At 35.8% G+C, this 22,535-nt stretch overlaps 1 long non-coding RNA gene across 1 annotated transcript; it reads right to left on the bottom strand.

Annotated features, from left to right (window-relative positions):
• Positions 1 to 4,763: 4,763 nt before the first annotated feature.
• LOC146587989 (uncharacterized) lies at positions 4,764 to 22,254 on the bottom strand. Its single transcript, XR_014897526.1, has 3 exons — positions 21,937 to 22,254; positions 21,439 to 21,532; positions 4,764 to 4,818 (listed from the first exon to the last, which is right to left on the bottom strand). It is a non-coding gene; the product is annotated as an uncharacterized LOC146587989 (long non-coding RNA).
• Positions 22,255 to 22,535: the final 281 nt, after the last annotated feature.

Below are 22,535 nucleotides of genomic sequence, written 5' to 3'. Positions count from 1 at the left end.
TAGAYATCAAAATTCTAGAACAAGAACACCTGAGGTAGCATATTAAATATTTATTCAGAGTAACATATTTAGCACAATAATTTAGACAGTGAGTTATTCTAATTAGATGTCCATAATAACCCGTTTTTCAAATCAAACATTAAACACTTTGTATGGTACAAAGAATGTATTTATGAGGAAAATAGAGGGGCTTTTTCCAAGGAACAATTGATAAAATTAATTGCCCACTGCTTCAGCTGGTAAACAATCCAGCTGAGCTGAGATCAAGGTACAGTGGCTCAGAAATTCAGGATGGTAAAGTCTGCTCATGCACCATGAAACATTTTTTTTTATTTTCAGTTCAACTACTGTGTAATTGATAAGTATCAGCCGTCAGAGTTTCTATTACCTTCTTCTATCAAGTTACTTTGCTTTCTAGATACATAAGCGTTAGTTCTGCCTCATATAATGTTACTCATGACAGCAAATACTTTCTGTAAATTTTTTTCTTATTCAATTACTTAAGGTGCTTATTACCTACCATAGACTTACRAGGTCTCTCTGTGCTTTCAGAAGATAAAAAGGAAGTGATAAGTAGAACTCAAATCCAGCGATGAAAGGTCTGTCAGTTCATTCTCGGGGCATCTCCATGTACTTGCTGCACTGTGTAGCTAGCTCCTCAAGTCGTTAGCTGTCTATGTCTTTTTGGATTGTAAGTTACTCTTGTCAAAGGAAAATTGGCTCTTCTCTCAGGCTTGATTTTTAGGGAGGTTCCTTGTAGAGTTTGGATACTACCTCAATCTGAATGAGTTTGATCTAAATGATGAATTAACCTTTGTCAGTACTCATGCTAATTTTACTGCACTTTTCTAGTAAATATCCACAGAGAGAAACTAATTTGCCCCATGTTCCTTAGTAAAATTTCCAAAAAGACAAAATCTTTTGAAGTACTCATCACAAGTTATATGCGCTAGAGTGAGAACAAAGACCGTTGCCCCTCACCTCCCTGAGTGTGCGTGCCAATTACGGCCTCAACGGTGAATTGTGTCCTGACAAGCAATTATATTTCAAAATGGGTTTGTTGAAGACACAAGCAGACACTCGGAAAGTCAGAATAGGTGTACATTCCCTATGTGCACTTGACTAAAGACCAAAATGGTCAGCCCTTCAAGCTGCTGCTTCAGCTGTCAAGGAACTGAGAACAGTCTGATCAATTCAGTCAGTTTAATGTGAGGTCATTAGAGGTGAAAAATGTGTTGTTGCACCTCAGGTATATATCTGGAGAGTTTTGCTTTTACTTGTTGAAAGTTCTGTCTTTCTTTTAAACCTATAATTCACATGCACATTCATAAAGCATTTGCACATAATTCTATTTCTTATTTCTTTCAAAACCAGACAAATTTTAAACTTAAAAATTTACAAATTATTTTCACCATGCCTGCACACAGTCGTATTTTCTTTATGATCATATACTAAAGTCTGTATTTTTTAATGTATCGTCATAGTTTGTTTGGACATGTATATTTGATGAAATAAAAAAATAAATAAAATTATATCATTTTTAAATATGTAAAGGAAATAGTATGCAAGATTAAAGTATTTTTATTGCATATTAATAAAAAAAGGAATTTTAAAAATTTCATTTTAAAATCCACATCCTTCCCTTCCCAGAAACACGAGTCCTTGTGCCAGTATGGAAAGGAAGAAAAGCGATAGCCAACTGGGACAGAGACATTCTGTCATTCAACACTATATATCTGCATTAATCTGGTTTTAATTTGCTTATTGTTCATTCTGAGCACTAGGGACTAAGAGTTTCAGTTTTTCTTTTAAGGAATTCCAAATATGGTCAAAAGTTAAATAGAAAAAGTAACAAGAAATGTAGGTCATGGAAATTCTGAACTGGAAAATTCCTGTCTGTGAAAGCTAAATATGTTGTAGGGCCACTGTATAAATACATTGATTATCTTGGTCTTCATTTGCTTCCTCTGTCCTCCTTTATCCTTAAATTAAAAGCTAGATGCTAAAAAATTTATTGGAAACTTAAGGAGCAGACTTTGCTTTGTGAGGAAGTTTCTGAATAAGACATCAAGTTTCTAGCCATCAGAGGATAATTTATTGATACTTGTCAAAAGGAAGTATCAGTCTAACAGAAATCAAGACAAAAGGAATGCCTGATGAATTTCCTTTGAAGTGCCTTTTATAAAAGTCCTTGGTAATACATATTGATGAACTCCAAATTGTCTTGCCTGAAGGGAAAAGAAAGTAGACTGCTTTACACTGTCTTATAAATATTCATCAAAAGAACAAGACTTATGTTTCCAGGCGTGAGGTGAATGATTACGGTTGTATGATTGCCTTGGAATCTGGATAATTAGTAAAACAGCCTTTGACAGTGGGAGAATTTTAAACTTGGTATCTTGCCATCAGTCCTTTTGGATTTAAAGACAGAGCCTGCTATTCTGAAAGGAAGCAAATTTAGGGCTTGATGGATTGATATAATTAAGCTCTCCATTAGTTTCATCTACTGTTTGTTTGCCTGTTTGTTTAGCCAAAAATTAAAGGCAGAGTTGTGTAGCATGTCTCTATTCTGACTATAATGAAACCACAGCATCTGCACTCTGGATGTCTTGCTGAAACAAGCTAGTGGAAAGGGCTCTTTAATTAAGACAGGGATAATTCAAAAAAGGCTGGTGTCGCTGATGTCTCAGGAGGTCTTTTGCAGAAATCTCCAGGCTAGTCTCTTTCTTGCTTAGCTCAGCTCGATCTTGATTGTTTCAGAACATAACAAAAAGCCAACAATTTACCTTTCATGCTTTCTTAGTGTATATGATAAGGATATGATTCTCACGGGAAAGATCCGCAGTGAAYGGTTTGGGGGAAAAAATATGCTTGTGCCCAGTGATCTGTGAATTTTCATCCTTTACTCAAACTATCTGTAGATTCCTATTGCCCCTTGTAACAGGCAGCTAGCTTTCTGCCAGCAAAGACCAGGCCTTTCTCAGGAAACATTATCCTGTACAGTGTTCAGCACTTAAATGCAATTAGGCAAATATAATATCCTCTTTGAAGGGAAATAGTTGCTCAGTTTAAGTAACTGAAACTAATTATCTTTGTTGAATGAAGGACACATTCTAGGAGTACTTGAGTGGTATGCTGTTTTTTTTAGAAACTGAACGGGGCAAAAGGATTGTCTTTCTGGGTGGAGAACAGTAGGAAAATCTTACTGGAGATTTATACCAATTCAGAGCCATATTTACATGCAGAGTTTTATGAAGCAAGCCAAAACATGGTGGCAATCATCCCAGAGCATAGAAATTCARCTTGTAAATAGAATTTTCCAAGAAAAAAAATACTATAAAATAAATTGTGTAAGTGCTTAAAGTACTACATTTGAAATAGATTTTATTGTCATTAAAATTAACTTATACAGAAACATTTAGAAAGCTTTAAAGTAATCAGGCAATGCTAAGTTGAGTTGAATATATGAAAGCTGATGTTGACCTTATGTTTGGACATAGAATAGTATAGTTTTGCAGGTACATTTCCTTTGTGGGATAGACTGTGAAATCTCCTCCTTTACCTTGTTCTGTTCTATTTGATGTGTTGTATGATTCATCTCACTCATGARAAACAATTTGATAACTAATAGTTTGATGACTCCTCACAAAATAGCTGAGGATACCTAAATCTGCCATATAGAAACTCCAGAATTCAGCTGGCAACAAAACAAACCATAGCAGCCTCACAAAAGTGGAGAAATATTGAAGAAATGTATTCTTTACCCTATTTTTCCATAAGGCGTCTCTGGAGCTTTCCATAAATGTTAAGGTGGCATCATCTTTGTAACAATTTTCCACTTCTCTGTGTGGGAACAGCTCCCTGTTTAAATATTAAAGACTGGCTGCAATAAGATGTACAGAGCATGAAAAAAAAGAATTGCTAGTAAAATATCTCCAAAACCTTGTACTACCTACATTGTTAACCYGAATGTCTGTAATGTCAAACACTGAATTATTGCACTCTAAGAAAGAGGAAAAAAAGATACGCAGAGACATTACAGATGGTATGAATGACATTCAACATCTACTTATTTATACATGAAAAGTCTGATGTCAGAGCATACAAAATACAGCCATCAGTGGCAAGGAGAGACACATATATCTGTAATTAATCAAATGACTATATACCTTTAAAGTAATATGAAAAAGCAAGGTGCTGAGCTGAAATATTCTGTCAAAAATCATTCGCTGAAACAGTGAAGTATCCACTTCACATGGTCTTTGTGAGATTTCTTRCTAAGTAGACAAGTAGTCAAATTATCTTTCCTCATTAATAATAMCAGGCAACCAATTATTAAGACTACATGTCACCAGCCAGGCTTCTCTGCTCTCTCTTCTACAGCTGATTTTTTTCCAGACAAGAGTTTCTCTTAAATAGTCAACAGTTACTACACAGTGATTCCCTCAGGGACCTTGGCTTCCACTGCATGAAGGGTATTGATTTGAGGAGAAAACCACATGAATTTGAGTGGCTTTGTCTGTTTGGGATACTATGCTGCTTGTTTAAAAAAGAAAAAAAAATCAAATCAAATCTTTGTTGCACTGCAACTGTGCAATGTTCCAGCTATTACCTGTGACCTTACTAAGGCATTTCCATTACATTTTCTGCCCTGTGTATGAGTTTCAGTGACAGCAATGCCCAGGAGCAGAATGTGAGCAGAAGAGCGATGGTCAATAGCTGTGGAGGGCCTCAGTCTGAGGGAGGCGCAGCTCACAAACTTACCTACCTTATATTCAGGTGGACTTCTTAGCCTCTCAATTCATTTTGCCTGTTTCGCTGTGGAAAAAAAAAAAAAAAAAAAAAAACATTTCTCTGTCTTAGTAATTAAGGCCTTCTCCTTTAAGACGCAATAGTCTGTTAAACAGCTGTATTTTTAACAGCACTCCCAGGGTTGCCACTGCTTAGTTACATTAATATATCTTTCTCCACAATTGATTCATAAGGTTTCTGTTGCCTTTTCTGAGTCCAGTCTTGAAAGGCACTATCATCCAAGAGGCCCTCTCTGCAACATACTGCTTTTATAGAGTTATTTTAGGGGTTTTTTGGACTTACTCTTCTTCATAACCTCAGCTCCCGGTTTCAAGATGTYGCTATAGCATACATAGCTTTCTCTGATACATTTTAGTAACCGTCTTTGGTTTTAATGTCTGTCAAATTAGACTTTAGCAATACTTTCCTTATTTAAGATAAATCTAGCTGAACTAGTTACCAGAGTCTTTATTCCTTATTGCTTTCTCAACTTATTGCAGTAGTTTCAGGTTGAGAACTGGTTTAGCTGGTCTCCAAATCTCCTCAGACACTGCTAGGTCACATATTTCTTTTGGACAAAATTATATCTCTTCCAGTTGTTTTCCCCATAAGCTTTGTACACTGTCCATCTTCTTTTGATGAGATCATACCTTTCCCACCACCTTATCTAAAGGTGGAAAGGTCTGTAAGACTGCTGTTTTCTGTCGCACTGAGTTACTTATGGTAGGGGTTCAATTCTTTCCTGAGTTTTCTCCTTTCATCTTCAACCACAGAAACCTTTTYCATTTCTCAGATCTTCTCATGATCTGAGATTTGACCTTAAAAAAAAATGGAGATGGTGAAACATACGAAAAAAATTGCTTACTCTTTTTCAGGAAAACATTTTAGTGGGCAAAAGTTTGCCAAATCCAGAATGGAATTCATCATAAAAAAAAAAAAAAGAAAGAAAAAAGATAAAATTTTCTGTTGAAATAGTCTAGTGATTAAATCCATATTGGCTTTTCCCTCAAACTACAGCTGAATCACTAAGATCTGGGAATATTTTTTTCCTATGTCTTTTTTTTTATTTATCCTACTGGGGCTATGTGCAAATATTCGCTGGAATAAGATTTAAGACTAATCACCAGTATAGTAGAAACACCAAATGAAATCTCAAGGGAAAAAAAATGCATGGGACAGGAAAAATGTCTTCTGCTAACTTTTATCCAGTCCAATTTTCYCTTTCTTAGAGAAAAGAATTTCTAACTATCCACTGCAACAAAGCTAGTTAAAATTTAAACCAATCAAAATTAAAAATATGGCAGTGAACATATCAGTGGATAAAGAAATGTCAGAATATGTACAGAATTACCTATTTTTGGTTTTATACATTAAAGGGGCAAAGAGCTATTTAATCAAAGACTATTTTTTCAGGGAGAATTCAAAAGAGACAGAGATAATGATAACAAAAAAAAAAAAAAAAAAAAAAAAAGAAGAGTTATATCTGGTTAGAATTCATTGCCAAGCATATCAGAATGACCACATATTCCCCAATCTGTTGCTCATCTGCAACAGATGTAACTTGTGAATTGGGTGTCCTTTCCCCCACCTCCTAAACCTGCCTTGCTCATTTAGATCAACTGCAAACACTATATTTTACTGCATGTTTATGTCTGTATAGTTCCTAATACAGTATTATAAATGCTTCTGCAGTAACACTGACAGCCAGAACCTAAATCATCCACAGATTCAGATGTCTTTCACACATATATATATTTTCATAACAACAAAGCAAGGGCTTGGTGAACCTTTAAGTGACAGGTTTTAAATGTTCACTAGATACCAAAGAGATTTCTGAGGACTGAGAAGTAAGAAATAGAACTCCATTATTGGAAGAAAAAGCCCTAAAAGATAAACTAGGGAAGTGTAGGCCTAGTGTAGCCCAACAGCTGTAGAGAAAAAATCTTGATGGAGGCCAGTGGGAGAACACCTGCTAAAGTGTGGTTCATAAAAGATGACCAGCATAGTTTCAGTCAAGGGAGGTCATACTTAAGTAACCTGTTAGAATTCTTTGAAGAGGGCACTGACATGACAGATAAATAAAAATCAGTGGATATAATACACTTTTGGATTTTCAAGAAGCATTTGACAAGGGTCCACATCAGAAATCACTAACTAGGTAAAGAGTGTGCTAGATAGAAAACTGGATAAAGAGCAAGAAACAAAATGTAGCCATGCATGGAAACATATTTAATTGGAAAGGAATAATGAGCAGAGGACACAGGGGTCAGTTTTAAGACTACAGTTAATTATGCAGTACATCTCATTGGAAAGAGGATGTTTTAAAATAAGATCTCTAAGGATCTGATCCAAAAACAATTGAAGTCAATAGTTTTGGGTTAGAAATAAAGTCTCAAGATCTGTCTAGTATTCTGCAGCTATGTTAATGTTTTAGAATAAAAAGGTCAGATTCAAAAATCTGTAGTTATTTAAATATTTGGACCAACTCATGGTAAATGTTTAATGAAAAAAAAAAAGAGGAAAAAAGTTAAGTTTACATAAGCATTCTTAATTCCCAGTGAAAAATAAGTGTTCATTAGGCCTAATTTCCCTTCAGCTGTATCTTTACAATAGAGTATCTGTGCTAAATATAAAAACTATCCAAAATATTTATCATAGAAAATATTTGGGATTTATCATGGAGAAAAATGTCTCTGAAACCATTATCCTATGATGCCCACCCCCAAACTAAATACCACTATATTAAATATAATGTAAAGCAAAACTGGTAGGGCAGCTAGAGTCTTAACCATTTGTTGAATTGTAAGTGACCAATTTATAAGGACTTAGTCCAAAGTTTTGGAAGAAAAGGTGTCTTTAACTGACCAATGGATTTGTGTTTGAATACTGCTGCAGCAGTGGGCACATGATTACACTACTTTTTACAAGCTTTTCTGGTTATGAGCACATGTATTGCCATTAGCAGTATTTACATAACAAAATCTRTGCTGTCTTCTGTGGTTCAAGTCACCTACAAGGTCAGAACATTTTTCTGTTTACTTTTTTTATCTGTATTGGAAGGACTATGACATTGTTAGATCAGGACTATGCCAGTCTTGAACTTCAGGATGCAGAAAGAGGAGATTCAGAAATGGGTCAGGGTGGAAGTTTGATACAGAAGAAATAAATTCAGGGTAAGAATGGAGGAACTATAAGAAACTTCATTCTTTATGCTCAGGCAACAGCCATCAGGAACACATTTGTCACAATAAAAGAAGGTTTGTGTGGGCTAATGGTAGTACTATTGCAATTAAAATGGTTTCCCTAGGAAAGGAATGTTGCCTGAATGCAGAAAACTATGAGAATTCCTTTTAGAAATTTCAGTAAAATAGAGAAAAGGAATCCCAGACAGCCTGCATCAAAAGGTGACTCACTGATCTCTCAACAAAATGTATTCTAGACTCACTAACACTGATTGCCATGGTCAAAAACTGCTGGAGTTCCTGGCTGCAAAGCTGACTGGTAATGCAAGGTACCTCCAAGAACTGTTAAATCAATATCACTGAAGTTTTATTTCATAAAACAAATAGTAAAAACAGCCTCAGAGCAGTTTTTCTTCTCCATYGAAGCCTTCTGCCACAGTTCTGAAGCAGTAGGCTAGCGAAACCCACTAGGCCGAGTGTTTTCTCTAACAATCATATCTAAGTATCAAGAATATTGGAGTTCGACTATCAATAATGATGTTTGGGGAATTTCACCTCAGCATTCTCAAAACCCTGAGGATCATGAGRATAAATGGAAGTGCATACTTCAGGCTTACTGTACAAGCATGAGGAAATACTCCTGAATATGTGGYGAGAACACATATCAATCAAATAATTCTGGAAGTGTCATGGAAATGCAGACTCATTACTCCACTTATGAAAAAATTTAGCTTAGAGTCTTTAATGGGAAAGTGTAGAAAAGGAGTTCATTGGAAATTCTTATAAGAAAAAAGCTCACATTTTCTAAGCATATCTTACTCCTTTAGCAGTATTAAGTCTGAGCTGGGAAGGGTACCAGAGAGCAGCCCTGATGTTCATTGAAGAACCTGTGTTTTGGTGTACTTATCCATCATCCACAGAGGTGCATGGATCACTGCTAATAAGGATAAATGAAAAGAAGGAAGGCACTTTGGAGGTACCAAGGTGAGTCACTATATGACACCGAAGATTTGTAGAGGGCTGTAACACATTCCTCCTCTGATTCTCAACCTGTTTTTTATCAGGATCTTCTTTTTGGAGAGAGAGAGAGAGTAATCAGGTGAAGACTGTTGTAGTCCTTTGAAGAGTCTGAAAAAGTGAATTTCTCTTCAGTACAGTGAACAAACCAGAGTATGAAAATCTATGACAGGTGTCAAGATGTTGCAAGAAGGGTGGGATTTGCTTAATGCTTCTCCTGTATCTGGATGTGCAGATAATGGAATTGCATTGCTGGGTGGCTCTTCCCCTCTCATATTACTGGAAGCCCATACCATATTCCACAGTGCTAGTGGAGAGTATGTGCATATTTTCCCATTTGTGCGTATTGCCCCATCTATCCTAAATAAACCCACCCTTATCTGTCATCTTGACTGTGGCTGGTTCAAGTGTGTGTTCCACAGCTAATTTAATTGATACTAAGAGTTCCTGAGGGTTAGGTTAAGACTGATGGATTAATTGCTGTTGTTTATGCTAACCATCTCGTAGATAATTGAACAGGTTTCTTCAAGTGCATAGCAATAAATGCAAAGCTATGCAAGGCCAGGATATTAAGTGTTGAAGATGAGCTCAGTTCAGAAGTGGTATGAGACTGAAGACAGACTTAAACTTATGAAGTGAATATTGATAAAATTTCACTTTGACCACAGAAGTCTTAAGTATTGCTTGTATAGATCTTGCTATGGTGGAAGGCTTTTTCTCCCTAAGCATGCAGAGCAGCACAGACAAGCTTTGATACAACATATTCCTTGTAATCTTTTTTCTTACATTTAGGAGAGAACTTAATTTAAATGCACAGTTTGTGGGTCACCAAAGCACTAGATAATAATTTGGCCAACTGGTAGTGTTCCCAGTCACAGACCTTATTTAAGGAGTTGCAGCTTGTCTCTAGCTTTCTTTTCTAGATCTTTTCAGAGAAGCTGTATGTTGAACAGCTTTCAGAGATATGTGACTGCTGTAGGTTGGGAGAGTTTCCTCCACATTTAATATGGCAGAACAGATCTCAGTAGATTACATTTTTTTTTTTTATCAATTTCAGGTCTTAAAAAACATAAAAAGAAATATCTTGTATGGGGGAATCAATCAGCACTAGGAATTAATTAAATTAGGGGAATAATTGGTTTTGAATGAACAGAATAAATAAAAAGAAAGAAGAAGAAATGATTGACTGAATAATAAGTAATAAACTACTGTTCAGAAGAAAGTGAGATAGGTACTAGAGATGCTGACTCACAGCCATGAGCAATAAAGAGAACTTGATGATGCCTGGGCCATCTACCTCTGGAAAAGTTGCAGGGATTCCTGCAGAAGTACCTCTCTAAGAGGACTTTATTTCTTTCATGAGAAATGCAAGGAGAAGAACAGAAGTTCAGTGGGACACCAATCACTGAAGAGTAACTTAGGATACTTCTGGTTTCATTTTAGGTATGAGTGCTGTTGTAAGAAAAGACACTTGACTAAAAGTAATAGTTTAATAAAGTCAATAAAATATTTTTTTTGTATGAGTAAAAGTTTTATAACATCCTTCTTATTTTACAAGTTAATAGCTTTTTGGAATCAATTGAATCAAACTATGATTTAGTAAATCAAAACATCAAAAAATATTGCTTTGCATATTATGAGATGGTAGATACTCAAGTGTTGGTTTGGATTAGTACAATCAATTTTAGAATTTTGTCATTGGACATAGCTTATAGAAATAAAAAAATGATTTGCATATCATATATTTGTCTCAGGAAATAGTCTTAAGATTGCATCTGGTATAACATTTTTCTTGTATATTGTTGAAAGTGATCGTAGGTTTTAACGTTTCCTCTATATTTTTGAAAGTGAGCATAGGTTTTAATGTTTCCTCAGGCAAACAAACAAACAAACAAACAAACAAAATCTACAAGGGCTAGATAGGTTTTTTTCATTTAAAATAGAAATAAATAATCCATTACAACTGTACACACACAAAAATCTACAATAAAAAATGTGCACTGAATAAAAAAAGGAATTTTGCAAAGTTAACCATTTCTTTTAAACTTTCTGAAGGATGCATGAACAGTGAATATGAAATGATTGCAAATGTTATGCAGAAATGTCATAACACCCCATTGTCATGCACAAGGTACATGTTCAAAAATCAAAATCTAGTTTCGCCTACATGTACTGACTGTGCCATACTAGTTGAACTCCACCATTCTTAACCCTTGCCTCCTGTGGGAAATACGTATATTCCTATGTCATGAATGGAAATATATTACTGCATCGCCAGCCCTCCCTCTTTTCCAAGAGAGGAGTGGCTGGGGCCCTCGATGGGAAACACTGCCTTAAGGTTTTAACAGACAATAAAACAAACGGATGCTTATATACTGACTGATTTAAATATTTCAGTGCACATCATTGGCTGCTTTTCCGTAGTTGTCACTGGCCTACCAAGCTTTGCTTGGTTTACGCTTCAATAGCTCATTACAATCATATAGAAGCAGTGATAATTCTGGTCTTAATCCACAAGGCAATCCATACCAGTACACCCCCTCACCACACACCTACACGTAAAGGAGAATTCATTAGAAATCCACTATAACATAACAAAATGCAAGGAAGGAATCCATGGCTCCCAGTATGTGGATTTTTGATTTTTTTTTAAATTAAGAAGCAATTATCATGTAATTTAATTTAATTTGACTAAGACAGATTGCCATTAAAGACTCTAGGTCAGAAAATGCTTGTTTGAATGGCTGTATCATAATGAACACCAACTACTCCAAGACAAAAAGCAAGTACAAAAAAGGAATGTACAGATATGTGCAAAATGCCTCTATTTCCACACAGTTAAAAAGCAGTCGTCTAAATAGTTTGGCCTGAGTTTAAGTTGTTGATAAAATTAGAAGACTCTTTGAAGGACATTAAAGTTGTATAAGTCTGAATATGTATTTTTCTGAGAGAAAAAGGACTGTTCTGAGGTAGCGGATAGGCCTAATGAAATAAAGAGGTGAGAAGTAGTGTGGGGATCCCACTTGTGACAATTTGACAACAAGTTTAACCTGAATAAACTCATAAACCTTATTTGAGAATCAGATATCAAGAATTAAATAAGAAAGCTTACTCTCAACTGTATGATTTTATGGTAGTAAAATAGCCAAGTATTTCTTTTTTTCTTTCTGGACATTAATAATTGGAAAGCTTCACTAATCCTACAAATGCTACAGTTTTGTTTTTTATGGGCTGGTAAAATGAGCTTTGGATTTATCTATGGTAGTACAAACAAAGTGATTTTATTCCTATGCGCAACATTTAGGAGTCTTTGGGAGGGAAATTCAAAGGCTACTCATCATAAGCAGCACATTTATTGGCAAAACAGATTATCTTTTTTCCTGTTTTAAAGAGCCAGTTAGAACGAAGAGAAAATGATCTTCCCTCACAGCCTTTCCTTTACTATGTCACAAATTTCATTAAATATGCAAAAAAAAAAAAAACTAAACTAGCATGCATATCAAAAGAGTTTACTCTCTTAATAGCTGCGAATAACTACTTCTTACAGCGCAAAAATGCAGAACATCCAAGAATAAGATTTTATTTCTAATTCCTTGTATTTTGAAAGGAGAAAGAGAATCATAACTAAGAATTTTCCTCTGAGTTTAAAGTGAATCCAGAAATGTTTCTCTCTCATTCGTTCAGAAGCTTTGATGAACTCACTGTTATAAAAACTCCTTATTAACATACCACAATTTTTTTGTCCCTTATTACTAAACAATTCAGCAAGTGGGCTTATTTAGAGAATAATTTTATTTTTATTGCTTATATTTACTACACAAAAACATTTCCAAGCAAACGATTGCAGTGTTTTATACACAGTGTAGCTGGAGCRCAAATGATTGGCACTAAACATTTCAGATCTGCTGTTATGTTCTTGCCACCACATTTACATGACTATTTCAAGGTGGTCTCTTTGGACCACTGCAAAGCTGCTCTTGAAACAATAATAAAATGTCAGAAGGGGGAATGATGCAAGTTATTGTGAACTACTAGGAAGAAACAGAAATTAGTCCACACAGTGTAATAAAGAACTTTATTAATAAAGTGTGCAATTAACAGTATTATTTCTATCCTGTTTTTCTCACTTACCTAGCATTTTCATTTCTTCCCTTCTATGTCTAAACCCACACTGGTCTGGCCTAACGATATGAGCTGATGCAAATAAGTATGTCTTTCATGCTCTGCTCTGTTTTTTTATTTAAGGTTATTGAACATTATCAGTGTTAACTGATTCTCAGTACATTAGTATGCTCTGATTTATACACACTAGCTAGGAATAAATAAAGGCAATGCAAAATTAAGCATAAGTTTTGACAACTGATTGTGTTTATCCCCAGAGAAGGCAGGCAAGCTCGTCAGCAAATTATTCATATAGAGCAACAGTTTCACATTTTAAGAGTAGAATTTACACAGAATTAGAGGTCATTGATTAAATYTTTCTATGTAAATGAATCCCTAAAATATAAATGAAATATTGAAAATGAGAGATCTATAATATTATTCCACTATTCCTGTTCCTTTTGTTGCTGCCAGCACCTGTGTTGGCTTACTATAAACTTCCATAACCTAGAAGCCAGACTCTAAGCTGTTTTTTGGCCCACATTCCCCCTTCAGATATGGAACAAAAGCCAGAGAATAAGCAAAAGTGACTGATATTCCTGCCTTTCAACTTTCCTTCATGACATATTCTGCAGCACAGTTGAATTTGACCTCTTCTTCTTCAGTACCACCTAAATGGTACTAACAGGAGATTGAGCATAATTTTTCTTATGATACCTTGTAAAGTAGAGGGAAAAAGTAGTGAGCTAGGAGACTATAAATTCTAAACCAGTCTATCCCACCTCTTGTCTACTTCAAAACTGTTACTCTATTTGCCAGCAGCATTGATGTTATAGAAGAGAAGCAAGCAAAGTTTCTTGCTTTTTTTTTTACCGAATACATTAACTGAGGTCACACAAGGTTACATCTGGGAACACTACCTAGTTTAATGCAAAAGCTCCAAGTAACACTCAGACACTCTGCCTGTCAGAATTAATGTTCCAAACCAATGTTCATTGCTGTCTCATCTAGTATAATCAGGAGATGCTATTCCACTCTCATGAATCTTGTTCCATGCCGTTCGGGCAAAAAGTTTCTTAAACCTCTGGCAAAACACATGCACAGCTGCTAGATAATAACAATCTGTTAATCTCCATAATGAACTTTTAATATTTCAAGAATTGGAACCTTTTATATGCCCAAGGAATTTTCTTTCACCGTATTATTTGTATACCTTCTTTTGCCTCTCTCTGCTTCCCCAAGAACATCTTTAAGCAGCTGAGTTACTTGTGTCACACAAAATACTCCTCATCTTTCAGATAAACTCCAAGGTTAAAACTAAATTATGTCATCTGTTTCATTATATGACACAGAATACTGGCACAGATCTTTTCGTCATTTCAGCTGGTACTGCCATACTCAAGTATTAAAAATTAAAGCTGTCTAAGAAGCAAATCAGGTGCCTAATGTGGGAGAGTGGGAGAATTTGGGAGCTGAAGGCYAGGGCAATACTACAGCCAAAGAAACACCCACTGCTTGAGACACTTTATGATTTTGTCTTGACTAAGTTAATTAGTTCAGTCCCATAGCATRTCTCACCTTCATTTGGATTTAGAAACTAAAATTCCTCACTAAAATTCCCTACCAGCATTTATACATGAGGCTCACTTGCTCCACCCATCACAAGAGATGGCAAGTATTGTACACTGAACCTCAGATACTCTTAATGCCATGTTGAAGACCATACAAGAAATGCAAAGCARAATGGCAGCTTGAACCTCAACTTCCCACAGCCAAAATTATTTCCCCATAAAATGCAGTGCAGATTCCAGCTTGAAGAGAAGACACATTTGTATAAGAGAATAAGAGGAAATGATGCTCACTTGTCAGCTTCTCAGAAGGTGAGGGARCTATAGAAAAAAACAATTCCATTTAAGCTCTAAAATAAGCAAAAACAGGCATATAAATCAGAAATGTGTTCACACAAGGGATAGAAAATCTGGTGCTTTCTGAATGTCAGTCATGATCGAATCCATTCAAAAACTCCTTGGTGAGGTGGGAATGGCTACACTGGTTTCTCTGTCACAGAATATATTACAGAACTGGTGCTGCATGCATAGCTGGCTGAAAATGTATTGCTTAATTCAGCAATGAACTGTGGCTAAAATTTTCATGATAAATGCTATGGCAACCCAGCCGTGTTGTGTGGATTATCTTTGTAGATTAAAGGACTTTGATTCATGGGTTTCAGCTCATACAAAAGAGTGCTAACAAACATACATATAATCAATAGTTTATATATATGAGTCACATTCCTTGTAAACACCCACCATCAGCAATATTTATATTCATTGCCATACACACACATAACACATGCATAAACATGCACACATAGAAGACACCTGCCAGCATATATAAGAATATTCAGAGGAGGAGTATTGTGGATTTTGTGTTTTCTCTCTTCATTTAAAGATGAATTCCTATTATTTTGATCTATACAAATCTGAAGATTAAGACTATAGAAGAATGTATTGGAAGATAAAATTAAATCTGAGTATTCATGTAAAACATTCCACGTTAAATAGTGTGTCTGCTTATTCAACCAAGGAGACAGAGACTTGTTCTCTTTAACTGCCATAGTGCAGACAACTCTAATCTAATTATATATATATATTTAATAGCTTTTGTAAATAGTGCAAAATTATTGTTATGGCTAGAGGTCTGAAATATCTGACTTTTTAACAAAAAAATGAATGTTTTTTATGACAAAAAAGATTTGTTTGAAACAGGAATGTGTTAAATAAAATCTCAGATTAGCGATGTTCCAGAGTTTTCATTTTTTGAAACCTACATACACCGCAAAGACAGAACAGAGTGCACATGCCTTCCCCTTCCAGAAACACTTCCCTCCTGCTTGTGGAGGTGACTGATAGACATTTCTTTGTAAACCTGCGCATCTTTCTTTAGTTGCTGTCTCTCCTTAAAAAGTGAAACTACAGTCCAAACAGTTGAAGAGCTGGGAGGAAAACGGGGCATGTTCATACGATGCTGCGGGAGTGCTCAGAGGAACTGCTTTGGGGCCTAGAAGGCTGTTCTGCAGGAGTTCACTAGCTAGAGGAAATCAAGATGTGGATCTTCATCTAAACTATGTAAAACTACAAATAGTGATGACTTGATACTCAGATTCAGGGAGCAACATAAGCTTTCCAAATGCTGGATCTAACAGCACACATTAGCAACGACTCATGAAGAAAGGCATAGGTGCTCAATGGCTCTGTTTCAGAAAAGGTGCCATGGTGCCATGGTTTTGCAATGCTCAGAGCTGCAGTACTTGAAAGCTAGGTGCTTTGCTCTGCACTTGGAATTTGCATCACTGATTTTGGACTCTAAAATTTCCTTTATATTAAACAGAAGAAAACCAGGCTCCTAGGCCAGGATTCACAGTAAACAGCATATTGAATGATAGAATACTTAAAACAGCCAAGAGGRAATGCCAGTGAAAAGCACTTTTCTGAGACCATTGTTTCAGAGTCACTTTGCTGTAACATATATCTGTGTAGTTACAGACAGAAGCAACCCCTGTCTTCTTCCTCTCCTGCTAACGATGCTCATTCCGTCTCTTTCTTTCTAGAAGCACAAATGAGTGAGTGGTTAGACAAGGGAACTGATCCAGGTGAAAATAAACTCATTTTTGATGTGGTTGGCTGTATGAACTCAAGTCAAAGCACAGCATGAGAAGTTGAGCAGCTGGGGACAATAGTGGTGAATACAAGATTGTCCCCATCTGTGCAGTGGAATGAACGCAATACTAAAGTGACAGTATATATCCAAGACTTGAAAGTCTAGCATATATTCATCATAGTTGACTAGTCTTTCTAGGCTTTTTCTAGGCTAGTCTTTCTAGGTCCTTCTACAGCCACAGAGTCCTTCAAAAAGGAGTTCAAATACTCAGGTTTGACTTTGTTCTGAATTGTTCTGTAAGATTATGCTTCTTTCCACTGGCAGTAGAGGGAATCTAGAGAAATTAAGCAATTTAGTTACATATACAGGCAGATTACTATATATGTACTCCACTACCTATCCAGATTTAAGCAATTCTGACAAGCTCTGATTTACGGCTTCTTCTAGGTACATAATTTCATTTTTTTTCCCTCAAAGCACAGAAAAAATAAAACGTTGTGACTGAGAGACCTAGTTTTTTGATTGATAAGAATTAAGCCACCATTCTCAGAGTTCCTCTTGCAGAAGAAATAACTATTTGTGTGATATTATGGTGAGAGGAATCTCTATCACTCTTGTTAAACTCTGTTAAACAGATTTTTTTTCCATCACGAATGCAAAGTACATCAGAAAGAGGGAAAAACAGGCTCATAAAAAAGGCGTGATTCAAGTCTAGTAGTTCTTACATGTTGATGCCTGTATATTCAGTTATATGTCCTGTTGGATGTGAGGAAATCAGAATTTTCCTAAACAGCTTTGTCATCCTCAGCTCAGAAAAGAAAAGGACTTCTAATCATTCAGGATAAAATTCACCTTACCTAATTTTATCCAACTCAAAGTAAGACATCTGGCTGGTCCAAGCTAATCATCTATGCTAATCGTCTTCTCCTTATAGTCACTGGAGTAAAAGAGATTACAGATAGTGTTCCACTCTTCGTCTTCTGTATTTCAAGATGGGATAAAATGGCAGTTTGAGGTATTTGCCTTTAGTTACTGCTTAAATCAGGTTAAAGCCATACTAAAAGTTTAAGTGTGACTATAGCATATATACTCAAAACCCACTCATCTTCAACCAAAGTACAAGTAGCAGTTAAAAAATGTAGATTAGTCATTTAAATAGCCTGTGGCTCAGGAGGACAAATATAGTTACTGTTGAAATACTGCAGCATTTCTCTTGGTCTCTGAGCCAGCCAGGAGAAAGCTACCACAGGTGGGCTTATATACATAGCTGTCACACTTCCAGTGTGATATATAGATACATACATATATAGCTATATAAGCATATCCTAAGAATACAGCTGTACTCATTGCAAAGCAAGATCCAGACATATGAAATAGCTCTAAATAGTCTAACAACTTCCATGAAGGAAAGATAGGTTGGAGATATTCAACTTTTTACTGAAAAAAGTACGACACAGAAATCTCCAGATGCCAGGGACTTTGGCAGCCTAGCTTCAAGAAATCATGTCTGTAATTACCAGCATTTGTGTAATGCTTTCAAATATACAAGATAACCTCCTAAGAAAAGTGATCTGATCAAAGTAATTCTACCTATACTGGCTGAGTTGGAAGATGCYAAAATGAGTTTGCAGAAAAATGAACAAGAGATATGAGGAAAACAACATATTTTTTTAATTTATTCTCTGCTTCTTTAGCAAAATGGCCATCCAGTTAAAATTGTTTAAATTGTGTAGATATTGGATATTTCATGCTATATGTATAATTTTTCTTAAAATAGAAGGAAAAAATCAATGGTAAACATGTTTGGCTTTCACATTGTGGAAATCTTCCATGAGGTAACAAAAACAGTGGAAAAAAATCAATTTGTTGTGGCTTCTGTAGCTTTATGCAAGCTTTCCTCTCTTTGCTTCATTAAAACTGTCTTCAAACTGAAATAAGGGAGTCAGTTCATTACAAGTGGTCAACAGCTTTTTTGCTTGTTATGTTATTTGGCACAGGAATACAATAAAGGTTCATGACCTACCTAACATAAATCTAGCTTACTAAAATGTTACATATGTTTTCATCTGGGAAAGTTGCTGTTTGAGCTAAGAATAGGTTTCTTTGGCTGAAAAAAAAAAAAAAAGATGTGGACTGGAACAAATTGACTATCTGGGGAAAAAAAAAAACCCTCAACCTTCTCCTGTGTGTGGAAAGTTCACAAGCATTATAAATAACAAGAGCATTAACACTGAGTGTCTGAGGATGGCTTTTCTTTACTTTCAGATCAAGGAATGTCTGGTAATTTCCATGGCTTGACATAGACCTTGAAGACTCTTCAGACATTTTCTTCATGCCTATTTGGAATCCTTTGAATTCTCTTTAATTCTTTTTTTTTTTTTTTTTTCCTGAGTCTGACGTCATTCTCTTGGGGAGGGGGGGAACCCTCAGTGACATGATAGAGTTAAGTAGGAGAATGATACACTATGTGACCTTAGGTTAGGACAACGTTAGCTCTRAAAGAGATAGCTAATTTGTAAGATTATTTAAGATATGTTAATATTTTTACAGTTGAATTTCTTTGACAACTGCATTTTTAGTGCCACATACTTTGGTTTTCAATTTCCTTTAWGTGGGGCATTAATAGCATGTTAAACTGTATAGATTATAATCAATGCATTGTAATCATTATATCTCCATGCATATTTACATGTGATAATTAAACTCTGCTTCGTATTTGTTAGTTTATTTTTTATGGGAGACACATTGCCTCATAAAATTTCATATTAACTTTCAATGACTTTTTAAAAGGAATTCTACAGACAACTTTAATGTGACTGTATTGAGGCTTGCCACATTTAAACTTGTATTAACTTTAGTCTTCTTCTGAAGGTGTAAAATATCCCTTAGTACTGGAACTAGTGTATTCTACTATGGAAGAATATTTAGGGTTTCTGAGAGTAAATGATATTCTCTACTTGAAATTGTGTTCTCTGATGCACCAGTAAAGAAGCGGGGAGGGTGGCAATAGCTCCTGGCACTCATTGTTTGTGCTAAATTGAAACAGCTAGACTAAGCAGTCTAGACTGACTCTGAATTCTGAAAAAAACTCTGCCTTAATAGTTTAATCAAARCATTTCATCATATCTTTGTCACTGGGAAGATATTAAGCACATCCTTTTACAAAAATAAGCAGGAGTAGAATATGAATTGGACATTGGAAATAAAACAAGTGGGAAAACTCACTGCCAGAGGACATGATGGGAACCAACACTCACATGCACAGAAATCATGTAATTTCTATTTACTTGTAGAATGAACCCAAAAGCCTGCAAGTAGCAAATATTTCCCAGTCATCTGAACAGAAAAAAGGGAGGGAGAAAGTGAGAGAAGAAAGCGAGAGAAAGCGAGAGGAATCAACCAAGCAAGTCAAATCTACCCAACCTTATCACAGAAGCAACACAGATTTTCTCCCAACAGTACCTGTAACTCAGATTTTAGACTGGATGAAAACCYACTTTCTCACATCAAGCGACTTCTAATCTCTAGTGGTGTCTTAGTTTCTTCTATTCTTCCCACAGACCAGTTATTCCAAACTTCCTGAAGTGAGACTCCAAATTATGATTCCTAGAGCCATAACGAGAGCAGTACTAACCATGGACCCCCTTATAGAGAACGGCAGCTCAACCRGATGAATCATGATCTGCAGCTGTGAACAGCTGTACGTGTCTTTTATAATTCATCTGACGTTATTGATCAAGGAGTATAGGCAGTTCTATTAGGATGGTTGCTTTTCAATGGGTCTCTCTCATGCTGTTGGACATAATTAGGAAAACACACACCTTAAAGGAAGATGTTCTGTGTACATTGTTTACGCTCATACCTATAATGCAATTGTTAAACCCAATTGCTTGAAAGAGTTTTCCATTGTTTATATCTTAAAATGGTATGCTTTAACACTATTTTCCTTTTGYTATGAATTCCATTGAATTGCTAATCCCAGGAAAAACTGATAACTACTAGCTCACTATAATGCAATCCTTTCATCTTCAAATAGTGCAGAAGTGGTAATATGCCACTCTTGAAAATCTTTTTTTAATCCTTTCTTCTTTTAGAATACAGAGCCTTGAAGATTTATCACAGTTCCATAGATTTCAAAAGAAGACCAAGGCTTTGTGGTGTCAATCCATAGGACCATAAGGATGCTGTTTTGCTGGAGCTATATTGTATTTCTGAAGTCGAATGAGGAAATTGAGTTACAGCAGTAAAATATATCATCTTATTACTCAATTATCATATAAAGCAAGCAAAGTCTTAATACTTAATACTCTTTTTTTTTTTCTTATTTTGGATCTTTAGTCACTGAATTATTTTCAAGAATGTAAATTTGAGTAGTTCACAGCTTTACTTTCATGAAACTAAAGTATAAGATCTTTTTTCCTTTGATTTTTTCTTCGCAAAATATCTATGTGCTCAGTTCTAACTCTTCACTTCATATAACTCTTTCTTTTTCACTTCAAGAATAATACGATTTGCAAAACTAGTCACGGATGCTTTATCATGCTAATATTCATTTATCTGAGCTACATTTTTGGCACTGTTATTTCTGTAGATTACCATGACTGTCTATTTTGGAGCCAGATGTTTATGTTTATATGGATGTGCAGTAATGATGAAGGGTAGGTCCAAGCAGTCTCCTTGTACTCACCAGGTAACAGCACGCTTTCAAAGGACTTTTTGATCCCTGAATGACTAATTACGGTTCTGCAGTTTCAGTTACTTGCATCTAACAAAAAGAGACCCTGTAATAAAAAGAAAAAGAAAACTAAATAAAAATATTAAACATCAAGGACACTGCATGACAAACATACTACAAAAATAACTGAAAGAAAAGAAATTAAGTGCCTGCGACTGARGAGAGACTGCCCACTTAAAAAAGCTTAGGTGAGCTGTAAACKTCTTTAAAAGTGAGATATTTGCCTGGGATGACTAAGCTCTTATAATGTCACGTAACATGGAGATTGCTGCTCTTTGGAATTCCCTATGTGACCCATGCAACAACAGATCACTGTAAGAACAGCGGCAGAATTATCTGGCTCTGCTGTTGATACAAATAAATTTATTGCTGTTGATATAAGGCTTACAGAAATTATTACTCCAATACTTTCAAGCCACAGATTTCTTAAAAAAAAAAAAATCAACCCACAGAAAACAAAACCTGATAGCGTCTCTTTCTCTTCTCAGCCTGGAAAGTGTCTCCCTCTCTCTTTCTCTGCAAGGCTGCTTTGCTCATACAGTTCCGATGCAGTGGAGCATGGCGTCATGAGATGCTTATTCCTGAATTTAAATGGAGTGCAACGATAGCGATCCTCTGCRAAAACGAGAACAAGGTCCCGATCTGGCTTGGGCCACCTTCAATATCATCAGAGGTGAATTAAGAGGATTTGGCAATTCCATGGTCGGCTTCAGCACAGATCTTCCTAGATGCAGCTGTTGCAACCAGCCGAGTACCGCGGCAGTGCTCCACACGAACACATACGCATAGACGTACRTATACACACGTACAACTTCCTTGTACGCTGAAGCAAACTCCTCCCACGCTCTATTCCCAGCACATATCTAAATGGCTGTTTTATACATATTAACCCTGTGAAATGCTGTAGGACTTTGCTATTCACCTCCCAGATAATAAACTATCCGTTAGCAAGCCTGTCACACAGTTCGCAGATCAAAGAATCAAGGTGTCACCAGCCTTCTTTAGTATAGATATCACTGGTTCTTTACTGCCTAGTTATGCTTGTGTAG

The sequence above is a fragment of the Rhea americana genome, unplaced genomic scaffold (genome assembly GCF_003343005.1).
Source record: "Rhea americana isolate MKP2758 unplaced genomic scaffold, rheAme1 scaffold_55, whole genome shotgun sequence".
NCBI classification, from domain to species: domain Eukaryota; kingdom Metazoa; phylum Chordata; class Aves; order Rheiformes; family Rheidae; genus Rhea; species Rhea americana.
This window is presented reverse-complemented; position numbering and strand designations above follow the sequence as displayed.